At 28.2% G+C, this 12,199-nt stretch overlaps 1 long non-coding RNA gene across 1 annotated transcript; it reads left to right on the plus strand.

Annotated features, from left to right (window-relative positions):
• Positions 1-319: 319 nt before the first annotated feature.
• Positions 320-4,155, plus strand: LOC140854153 (uncharacterized). Its single transcript, XR_012137295.1, has 3 exons — positions 320-870; positions 951-1,005; positions 3,978-4,155. It is a non-coding gene; the product is annotated as an uncharacterized lncRNA (long non-coding RNA).
• The last annotated feature ends 8,044 nt before the right edge of the window (positions 4,156-12,199 follow it).

Genomic DNA, 12,199 nt, shown 5'->3' on the forward strand with positions numbered 1-12,199 from the left:
GAGAGTCCAGATTTACTTTCTCATAGTCTCAAATGAATCATGAATGCTCATCAAATGAGCTATCATTAGATGTTCAATCTTACCATGACCGATTCATGTTTTGCCCTATATAATGGTAAAACTAATTTGGGATTAAAAAGTTTGATATTGTTTTGCAAATTATGATATTGTATTTATATACCATTGATATTTTTGGAGATGTCAAGTTTAAAAATTATAATTTATTTTTATATATAGATATAATTTTATTTTTATTGATAAAATCTATATTTAAGCTTAAATATATCAATACTGTTGCTTGGAAACTTTAAGATTAACTTTCAATTTATGGGCATGTTGGTCAATAGGAAAAAAAAAACTACCACCAGATACAGGTCGAGAGATGTTGGGTTAACATGGGCCATGCTCAAATGAACTTTCTAGTCCATGAATCCAGTAGAAAATTCAATCCAAATCTAATTAGATTGTCAAAATAGGCTCAAAATTCAATCAACTCCTTGATTGAGTCAGCATACATTTGTTTCTAGCAGCCCATCATCTGTAGGTGCATCTAGTATGGCAATCTCGAACTGAACAAGATAGTCTGACGATCCATTGACTCAGAAAATGCATCAACTCAAGAATGATATATAGAAGATGAGCAATAGTTTGGAGATGATACAATCAATCTTTTAAGCTCTAACCACTCCACATCCATCACCGGCACCATCTTAGATCTTCAAAAAGGAATCCTACTACAGTTCCTCTTTCGATTCCTCAGTCTGCACCTTGAAATTGGCCAGATACTTGATGGACTGCTCCTCTTGGTTGGATATGTCCGTCAATGAACTATAACGTACTCCTGTGGCACCATCTTTAGCTCCACAAAAGGTAAAAAAAATATTACTTTTACTTTTTCTTTACTTGTGCTTTTCTTTATCATTCCTTTATTTCTTAATATATGATGTTAGGCATCTACTTCGGAGTATTATGCATCGGGGGGTGATAGAGATGGATAAAACAAAGGTGTGGCGATATGCACCTAAAAACTCCATAGTCCTTTTTTCTTAGTATCTTTTGTTTTATGTATGAGAACCTTATTAGATATATGTACTTTACATATGCGTATGATATGCACCTTATGTGTACTTTATGTGCGTTTTGATATACTATACGTACTTTATAATATATATACCTTATTGATTTCTTGGTGTTATTGAATGAAGAATTAATATTGTTGTTGGATGGCTTGAAATGATTATGATTATTGTTGGATGCATAGCAGGTATATATAAATATTATATTTTAAAAAATATAATCAAAAAAATTAAAAAAAGCAATAATTTAGCAATGGATTAGCAATGAAAAGAAAATTTAGAATCTATGAATTAGTAACAAATTACCACATATTAGCAAAGGTCATTTGAAATTTGTGCAACAGCTTAGAAACGGAATTGCAACGAAATATTAAAACTTTAGCAACGCAATAGAAATAGATTTGTAATGAAATCCAAAAAATTTAGCAACAGAATAAAAACAAAGATGCAATGAAATATTAAAACCTTAGCAACTGAATAGAAATGAATTTGCAACGGTATACTAAAATAATAGTAACGATTTTACAATGGAATAGCAATGGACTAGCAATAAAAATTTAAAAGTTTAATAACAGATTAGCAATTGATTTGCAATGAAAGAGCCAAAAAAATTACTTGGATTGCAAACTCATTATTCAAAAATAAGCAACACAATAATTTTGTTGCTATTCCATTGCTAAAAAAATTTAGCAATGGATACGAGTTTCGTTGCTAATTAGCTATGAGAAATTTAACGATATGAGCAAATCCGTTGCTAATCCATTGCTAAATAGTTTAGCAATGGATTAGCAATAGATTTTGTCCATTGTTAAGTAGTCTTTTTCTGGTAGTGTTTTGATGTAATGCATATAGAAAAAAATATTTGTAATAATTTGATTGAAACATTATTAAATTTTGATAAGAAAAATAAAGATAACTTAAAGACATATTTAGATTTGAAAGGGATAGGCATAAGACAGAAGCTTCATTCTAAAGAGCTTGTTAATGTTAAAGTTTATATATCTCCTACATATTACATAATGTCCATTCGAGAGAAAGATATTTTCTGACATTTCTAAAGAATATCAAGATTTTTGATGGCTATGCATCGAATATTTTAATTTGTGTAAATTTAAAAAAAAAATATTCAAATCTTAAAAATCATAATGCATATATTTTGTTGCAACATATTTTTTTTCACTAGCTTTAAGGTCATCAATGCCAAAACATCTTTTAAGTCATTATATTTCAAAGTCTTTGATCCATTATTATTGTTGCTCAATTATCATTATTTTTTAAGTCATTATATTTCAAAGTCTTTGATCCATGAGAGCTAGATCAATTAGAATCAGGTGTTGCACTTATACTTTGCCATTTGAAGAAGATCTTTCCTTCAAAATTTTTTACTATCATAATTCATCTACTTGTTCACTTGGCTATGGAAGCAAAACTTGGTGGATCGGTATACTACAGATAGATATATCCTATTGAAAAGTGATATTATTAAACTTTATAGTTATAATTTAAAAATATTTAGAATAAATAATATCACACTCATATTAATATTTTAATAAATTTTTAATTATTGAAGGTATCTTATGCATTTAAAGAATTATTTATGAAATAGAGTCTATTTCGAAGGCTAAATTACAAAAGGATATATTGTTGAAGAGTATTTAACACTTTGTTTAAGATATCTTAAAAATATAAAGACTTAAAGAAATTATTATATTATTGATAACTTAGAAATTTATAAGTTTTTAACTACTGAAAAATTTTGAAGAAGGTTGAAAGTGTGGTTCTTAACAAAAAAATCTTTAACACAAGTCCATCATTATGTCACTTCATAGTGACATAATATCTTAGTATCACAATTTAGTATAGTCATATGTTAATTTTTTTTATTATCATCATATATAATGTTCTTAATCAATATATTAATTATCTTGTAGTGAATTTTTGGTTGCTTAAAGACAAACAAATAATAGCATTCGATCCAATTCAAGGATTAAGTAGCGATGGTTGATCGAGTTATTCTCTGAATGACTTTTTAAACATGTTAGTTATTAATGTGAAGAAAAAGATTGATTTTAAAATATATTTATTAACATCAAATAAATAATATATTAATAATTTTATCATAATCTTTAGATACCAATGATGATGGAGAGTAACTATTGAGATGAATTAATTACCATTACTCAAGGTACTAATAATATTGTCAATAAATATAATGGTTTCATTATTAATGGTTTCAAATTTCATACAAAAGAATATAAAAAATTAAAAAAAATCAGAAGAGTAGAGTCATAGTGGAAGCAAATGGAAAGACTTATTATGATGTACTTGTGGATATTTTTGAATTAAATTATTATAAAAAATTTAAAATAGTATTATTTTGATATAATTGGATGGATATAAACTTACTAAGAGGCTTGAAGTAAGATATGAATAGGTTTACACTTATAAATTTTTAAAAATTGAAACAATACTCTTGTGTTATTAAAGGATGATCTATTCATTTTTTTATCTCAAGCTCTTTAAGTATTTTTTTTATACAAGACTCTAAAAATAAGGATTGGGTTGTTGTTGTGAGCATGAAATCTAAAGACTTGTATGATATGGAAAAAAGATAAAAGTAGGGGATGATGAGACTTATACATAGTGTATACCTTATAATCTTGTCTTGATTGATGATCTAAATTCTACGAGTTTGGTTAGGATGGATATTAAAGGAGAAAATATTGACTGATTCTTAATTGTTAAGAGATATTTAAGATGTACATATTTTATATGAAATATTATTTTATCTTATCATATTTATTTAGTAGATCTTATTTTTTATTAGCAATTCAATTATTATTATATTTATTATTTGATAATTTATGTTCACTGATTTTTATTTCTATTTTTGAATGTTAGGTGTCATTATGCCTCGATGCAGACTATTTGATGATATTGAGTTGTAGACTTAAAATGATGGATCGTATTCTGATCAACCACAACAGTCGAGATAGCTACAGCAGTCCAAGACTAATTCATCATCTATGTAGCAGCCCGAGGCCGATCTTTCTTTATCTATGTAGCAGTCTAAGCTATATCATGATCCTCCTATTGATGAGGATGCTATTATAGATGAGATACACATCCAAGATAATTTAATAGAAATATTATATATTCATGACTATTAAGATTTAAGTATTAATTTTGGTTGATTGATTCGTAATATATTTTTTTATTTTATATGTTTGTTGCAGATGCATCTAGAAGAGCACGGAATAGATGTGGACCCATATGGGCCAGAGATATCAGGCATTAGCTCAGGATGAGAGGGTCATCATTTAATGCAATTAGATGGGGTAGCCTATCAATAAGGCTATCAGATTATTGACAAGCTTTCTAGATACTGTTGCATAGAAGGGTTAGCCATATCCTTTAAACTATGCAAAATTGAATGATATGCTTTCTACATATAAGCTTGAGATTCTATGTATACTATAGATAAAAGATAATTTAATAATTTAGATTAATTATTTATGATTAATTAATTATGTTATTTAATAATCAAATATTTTTTTATTTTATTCTAGAGTAAATTCATACTCTCTCCAAACAGCTATAAATGGGTGCTGAAGTCTCTTAATCAAAAATAAAAAGAATTTAAGACAATACTCAAGAAGGACTATAAAAGAGAGAGATTGGCGAGGGATGACGTTGCTCGTATTTGTTCTCCTGATATAGATATCCTCGTCAGTGGAGGGAGCTTGTTCATTATTGATTCTCTGAGAGTAAATAGATAATTGTATACAATTATCATATATCTTATGTTATGTTAATTGCTAACATAGATTGATTATATATACAGGATATATTACATTCTTTACTTTATTTTGTAGGCATATTCTAATATTGATAGAGCTTTACGAGTAGCTCTATCTATTCCTCATATATCAAGATCCAAAAGCTATACATGACATATATAGAAATTTGTATGTTTCTTTCAAAATTTTTAGCATATTATAATTTTTTTAGACTAATTTGATATATATATGATCCTCATGCTTCTTAGTAAAACTGTGTATAATGCGTCATATATCATAATACTTATAGATTTTATTAAAACTCTTAGAGTTTATCAATTAAAATTTATAGATTATATATATTATAAAATTTATATTTTCTGTAGATGGATGAGCATGAAATGGAGCCTAGTCAGTGGAGTCTTACAGGATGGCTCATGTTCATCGAGGTGGCCTTTTTTGTTGCTTATGAGTCGAGAGATGTATTTATATATTTTATAATCATTTAGTGCAATAATTATAGTTTTATTTTTAAGTATAAAATTAATATATATATTTTATTGAGTATAAAAGGAAACTTCATCTCTTATTGCTGAGTGTGTCAGTAAGTTCACGATATCTATAGAGGCTAGTCGTGTCAAAGCCTATATGATGATAAAGCTATTGGGATCGGACTGTTATGGTCGAGTGTGGAGTTACGAAATTAGAGTCACCCCCACTCAGTTATTTGAGGTGTGCCAATACAATCATGATACTAGAGAGAGTTCTAGCAATATGGATATTCATATGCTTGTAGCTCGAATAGAAGTACATATGGAGGAGATGAGGCAAAGCTATGATACAATGATATCCTCTATGAGGACTCAGATTGACTAGTTGACATTTCAGCAATCGTGGGTCGATGATCATGCTCCTATAGATCATCAATAATCCGATGTCTCTATATTTCTTTTGAGATATTTCTTTTGTTTTCTTCTCTTTGGTTATATGTTGTAATTTATGAACATGATGGATGCAACCATGACTTTATTATGTTATATGGATCATTTATTATGACTTTATATTGGTGTTTGAATTTTACTTATACATTTTGGATAGGTTTATATATAGATTATGATGTTATACAAATTGTTGATTGTGACTATGTTGGTGTTTGAAATTGATAGATTTATATACTGATTATGATGTTACATATAGTGTTGATTGTGATTATATTAGCATTTTAATTTTTTTTTATAAATTTTGGATAGATTTTATGTACTTTTGTACAGATTACTAAATCATTATGGGATTGTTTTTTTTTTTTTGGAATAGAGCATTGCCGATGCTTTATAACATCGGCACCATACCATTAAGTAGCGATGTAGAAAAGCATCAGTAGTTTTAAACTTATCGATTCTTTTAGAAGCATCAGCATCGTAATGATATTTAGCGATGCATAAAAACATCAGGACCAGAAAGCATCGGTAGCAGTCGATGCTAAATGAAAGTATCGAAAAGTTTAATTTTTACTCTTCATTTATCGATGCTTTTTTGATGCTTATAAAAACATCGGTAGCTACCGATGCTAAACGAAAGCATCGAAAAGTTTAATTTTTACTCTTCATTTATCAATACTTTTTCGATGATTCTAAAAGCATCGAGAGTGAATTTTGTGATATTTATTAACATTGAGAATGCCTACTATTTGCATCGTCAAATGATCCATAGTACTGTAGTGAGCATAATTTTATTTTTAATATTATATCGTCCATCATCTTTTCTCCTGTAAATAGCAAATCCATTCTCATCAATCAATATTTATCTCCAAATTTTTTTCAAAAATTATTTTAAATAATTTTCTTTTATCATACATAGTGATTTAGGATTATCAAATCTATATGGACCATGCATCATAAATTTCATGACACTTTCGTATCCTGTTGGATCAATCTCTTTATCAGGTAATTTTGCATAAATTATAGAATCTATATTCGTGACTATTGAATATTTATATTTTGAATCCAACCAATATAAAATATGTACATATGGCACACCATGTTTTTAGAATTCTATTATTTATAAAGCTATAGATAACATAAAAAAATTAACTCTATTTGAATACAACCTAAATTTTATTAGCAATTATATATTGCCATTTATTGTTAAGAAATATTATCTTACCTCCAACTATTTTTCTAAAATAGTATTTTTTAGTAATATCCGACATAAATTCTTTAAGTTTTAGTTTGAAGACTCTAGTGATAATATCAAGCCTATCCTCAGTTCTTTGATCAGGATTCAGAGTCACAGCTACTCTAATTTTCGATCATTGTATATTATAGATAAATATAATGAATAAATCGAGATGTCCATGCCATCTATAAATAGTAATAGTATCATGATAATTCTGTATGATATATTTTAGTCTTCAAGTAAAATTTGATAGTAGAATAATTTTTTTTTCAATTATATCACCATTAACATCACCTCGCACTAGTACATCTTTGATATCCTGATAAATTTCTAATCGAAGATCCTTCTAATTTCTTCTAATAAAATTTAATCTTTTTTCTTTAATGTATACAAAAAGCATCAACCACATATTGTTAGAATAATTTGCTATCTCTTATTAATGTTTTTCCTTTATTAAGTCTTTGCTATATTTTATAAGTATAAAATTTTCTCATGATAAAATATTATCTGATTACAAAATATTTATGCAAAAATTCTTTATATTTGATATCAATTCTAAGATCATCTTCACCATATATAAATAAAATCAGATATTGCATAGCTATAAAACTCAGACATAAGTTGTTGATATATTTTAAACCTTCTATTTTATATTCAACAATGACATCATGCTGACGATCTACTTGGCCAAGATAACCAATAACTAATCTAGCTATTTCAAAAAATAAAGGAGCACTATATTGTAAATTATCTTCTTAGCATCTTTCCAATAATTATCAGTAGATAATTAGATTCTTTAAACCGATCTCTGGCCATTCTGAAAGTTTTAATAATTTAATTTTCAATATCAAATAACTTAATCAAGTCTTCTATAATTTTTTGATCTATTTCTGAACAATTATCATCTGAATTGAATGCTCTGATTCTGTTACTTACTTCATGCATAGTATCGTATATATATAATCATGCAAATTTAAGTCTCTTTCCATTAATCGCAACAGCAAATCCATTCTATGGTAATTTTAATCATTGATCTGAAAAATATAGGGTCATGGCATATTATTAATTTCATTATTAATCTTGGCTTCTATCAATGTAAATGGAAACATCAAGTTATATGCCCTAATATTTTCTTAAAATTTTGAACCCATTATTCCTCCATCATTTACCAGCAAATCATTCAAAAAATTAGAAGTGTCTCTTAACAATGATAATTCCATCCTTCCTTCATGACAACATAAGCTAAATACAAGTCTTGATGTATTATGTGATTTATGTATACATTCTTTATATCAAAATATAGCTCCACAAAAATCACATTGATATTCAAATGATCCAAAATATAAATGTTCATTTTTTTATATCATTAAAAAAAATTATAGAAATATCTCTTCAACTTTAGTCCAATTTTACTTATATCCCTATACTTTAAAAAGTATCACACTAACCTTTCTAGTTATTGATATATTCTAATATGATCCAATCATTTATCTCTATTAATAAAATGATATCTCGGACTATCATATGATATCATTATTTTATAAAATAATAAAAATATCATTATCTCTACTTCCTCCCTCTTCCATTTTTTCTCTTCTCTAATTGATCCCCTCCTCCATCATCGGCAATCCTCTTTCTCTCTCCTCTTTTGTCCTCCTTCCTTCTCTCCTTTCTCCTCATCTATTTCTCTTCGTCCATGGTGATTTTTTTCTCCTCTTTCCACTCCTACACCTCTTCCTCTTCCCCCTTTCTTTCCTATTCATCCTTCTTTCCTTCTCTATAGCTCCTCTCTCCACCTTCACTGCCTCTCCTTCCTCCTCCTCCTCCTTCCTCCTCTCTTATTGATCCCCTCTTCCTCCGTCGCTAGCATCTCTCTTTCTTCCTCCTCATTCCTCCTTACCCATTTCTCCTCCTCTATGAGAGCTCTCTCCACCTCCGTCCATTCCTCTACCACCTCCTCCTCCTCCCTCCTTCTTTCTGATTGATCCCCTCCGATCCTTCCTTCCTCCTCCTCTTCTAAGCCATCCCTCTCCATGGTAGCCCCCACTCCTCCTCCTTCTCATCCTCCTCCTCCCTCCTTTCTCCTTTCTGATTGATCCCCTCCTTCCTTTCTCCTCCTCCTCCTCCAAGCTATCCATAAGCCATCCCCCTCTATGATGACTCCCTCTTCCTCCTTCTCATTCTCTTCCTCCTCCAAGCCCACCTATGAGGGAGGGATATTTCTATCCATTGAGAAAAAAATAACATCATTTATTGATACATGAATGACTAGATCATATTAGAATATATCGATAATAAAATAATCAGTTTGATACTTGTTAAAGTACAAGGAGTGTAAGTGAAATTAAGCTAAAATTGAGAGGATATTTCTATAAATTTTTTTAAAAAATAATCAATATTTCTTCTATATTTAAAGAATATAATAAAAATTATGTGACTAAAAGAAACTTACTTCGATATTTGGAAGAAAATCTATTAGAACTTTGTTGATAATTCGATTGATCACCAATTGAAACCAAAATAAATCTAAATATTAATTTATATATATTATAACACAATAAATAAATGCTATCATTCAAAAATTGATAAATTATATCTTCCACTATTGATGTAATATCTTCTTCAAGAGAAATACTATCCATAGTTCTCCTTATGGTTTGATCTTCATTAACAATACTCTGCCAAATGTGATGTTCATCTGGTGCAACCAACATATTCCTTTCAATATTATAGTTCTCCTTGATTAGAATCTTCCAAAGTTTTATACGCAATAGTATCTAAATTTCTTTCATTGTTTATAACTGAGCGGCAATGTATGTGTACAGAACTATTTTTTCAACTGATGGTGTCTAGATCATCATTCATTCCAAATGATCGCTGTCTTCTTTATTGCCTAAGAATATTCATTCTTCTTACTCTATTTTGCCTATACATATCTTTTCAATCTATCTTATTTACTAAATATAAAAAATATACTATATTAAAAAGCAAATAAAATAAAAATACATCATAAATAGAAGAATTCAAAAGGTAAATTATGAAAAAATTCATTAAAATTTGTAGCAAATTTTTCATTTACAATATGAATAATCAGACATCTACACGATTTAACATATAATTATCATAAAAAATGAATAAAATAAACAAAAGATGTAGCACAAAAAAATTAAAAAATTTATTTTTTTAATAAAGTACTATAATAATGAGAATATATTATGATAAATATCCTATATAACTTAGTAGTTGAACAGATCAGATCAAGATTGTGGAATTAGCTGCAACCAATAGTGAATTTTTTTATCAATTATTTTGTTTGAGAATAAAATATTTGAAAATAAACTCCATTTCACCTATTAAACATTCAATGAATTTTGGGAAAAGAAAACACCATTTTTTAAAATTCTTAGCATAAAGGTTGGTGTATAAGAGATTAAGATATAGGTGTATATCTAAGATTCTTTAGCCATCTTTTTCTTCAATTGATACATTAACTCTTATTTTTCAATCCCTTGTTAGGTGGCTGACCGTGTTCTTTTTAAGCTATCATTTGAACACAAACTACCTCTTCATTCTTGAAAATGCCTAGTGATGAAAACAAGGTGCATGCACCCTATTGTCTCCAATAAAAATCTTTCTACCCCTTCAAGAGTTTGCTATTTATGACCCCCTAATTCCTGAGTATCTTTTTATTTTATGTTCAAGTTAAGCAGACCTTATGTATAGTTTTATGCATGACAACATGCCACGACTCTACATCTGTCTATTTAGGCTTAATTAGAATAAACTAATGCATGCATCTTATAAGATTTGGCATCATCACATGACATCATATTTTAACATCTTAGGATTATAGTAATCTTTTTTTTATTTGTATATCTTGAAAAAGTTTGAATTACTTTCATACATTACTTCTTTACTTCCAAAACTATGGTTTCAAATTGTCCCACCAATTCTTATTACTTAAAACATCTCTCTTTCCTTCTCTATACCTTTCCCCTCTCTTTCTTTACTCATGGTACTTCATATCTCTCTTATAACAACTCTCATGCCCAAATTTTCTCAATATTACAAGAATCCAGTCATCTATAGCTTCATGATTTATTCTCCTCAACATCCATCACAATTTCTATTACTCCTTTTTTCACCCTCTCTTTTTTCATTAAAAATAAAAAATGCAAATTTGATTATTATTGAATGGTAATTGATGATAGTAACTTAAAAATAATAAACAACATTTGAAAATACTTTACAATTTCATTAAATAGATAATACAACTTTTTTAGCAATATTAAGAAACCAAAACAAATAAAGTTCATTCTTCCTTCAAGAAAACATGACACCACAAAATATTACCAAAAACATGATAATCCCCTCCTATAAATACCCTCACATACAACAATCCAAAAAGAAATAAAGGCTAGTAGAATCTAGACCATATTCTTACCAATAGATGATTCTGAGCCCGACCAAAATATTTTTTTTAGATTTTTCAACTTCTTTCTCCAATTCTTTGAACTCATCCAGTAACCTCTTGTATCTATCGAACAAGAAAACATATTTCCATAGTAATTACCTATGCTCATATTCAAGATCTTCATTACCATTCTTAATTCTTTCATACATATACTTGTAGTATTCTTTATCATCAAAATTGTGGTCTCTAACTTCAAATTTGAATTTTTCTTCAACTTATTTATTACAAACTCTGCAGCATTTTCATAGACTTGCTCTAATCCCTCATAGTACGCCCCCAAATCTTAATAACCTCAGGTGAGTTGCCTCCTTATTCCATGATAATTTTTATATAGGATTTTAGCCATCTATTTTCCTGAACCTCAACTCTGAACATCAGTCTGGAAAGTCCAAACTTATCAGTTATTTCTTGCAACATTACTTTGGATGATATTTTTACTTATTTCATTCTGCAATAACAACAAACAACAAAATCAAATCTGTAATAAAAAGATATGTTAATTTTTAGTTGATCATTGTTTATTCCAAATCCAAAATACAAAAGAAATTTAGGATTATAATATACATTATACAATCCCAAATTCAATAATATGTAATTAATTCTCCCAAAAAAAATATAAAGTTTTTAATAAAGTAAATAACAAATTTATGTTTCACCTGGAGAATAAAATAATAAATGAAATAATATGAAAATAT

Source organism: Elaeis guineensis, chromosome 15 (assembly GCF_000442705.2).
Source record: "Elaeis guineensis isolate ETL-2024a chromosome 15, EG11, whole genome shotgun sequence".
NCBI lineage: Eukaryota > Viridiplantae > Streptophyta > Magnoliopsida > Arecales > Arecaceae > Elaeis > Elaeis guineensis.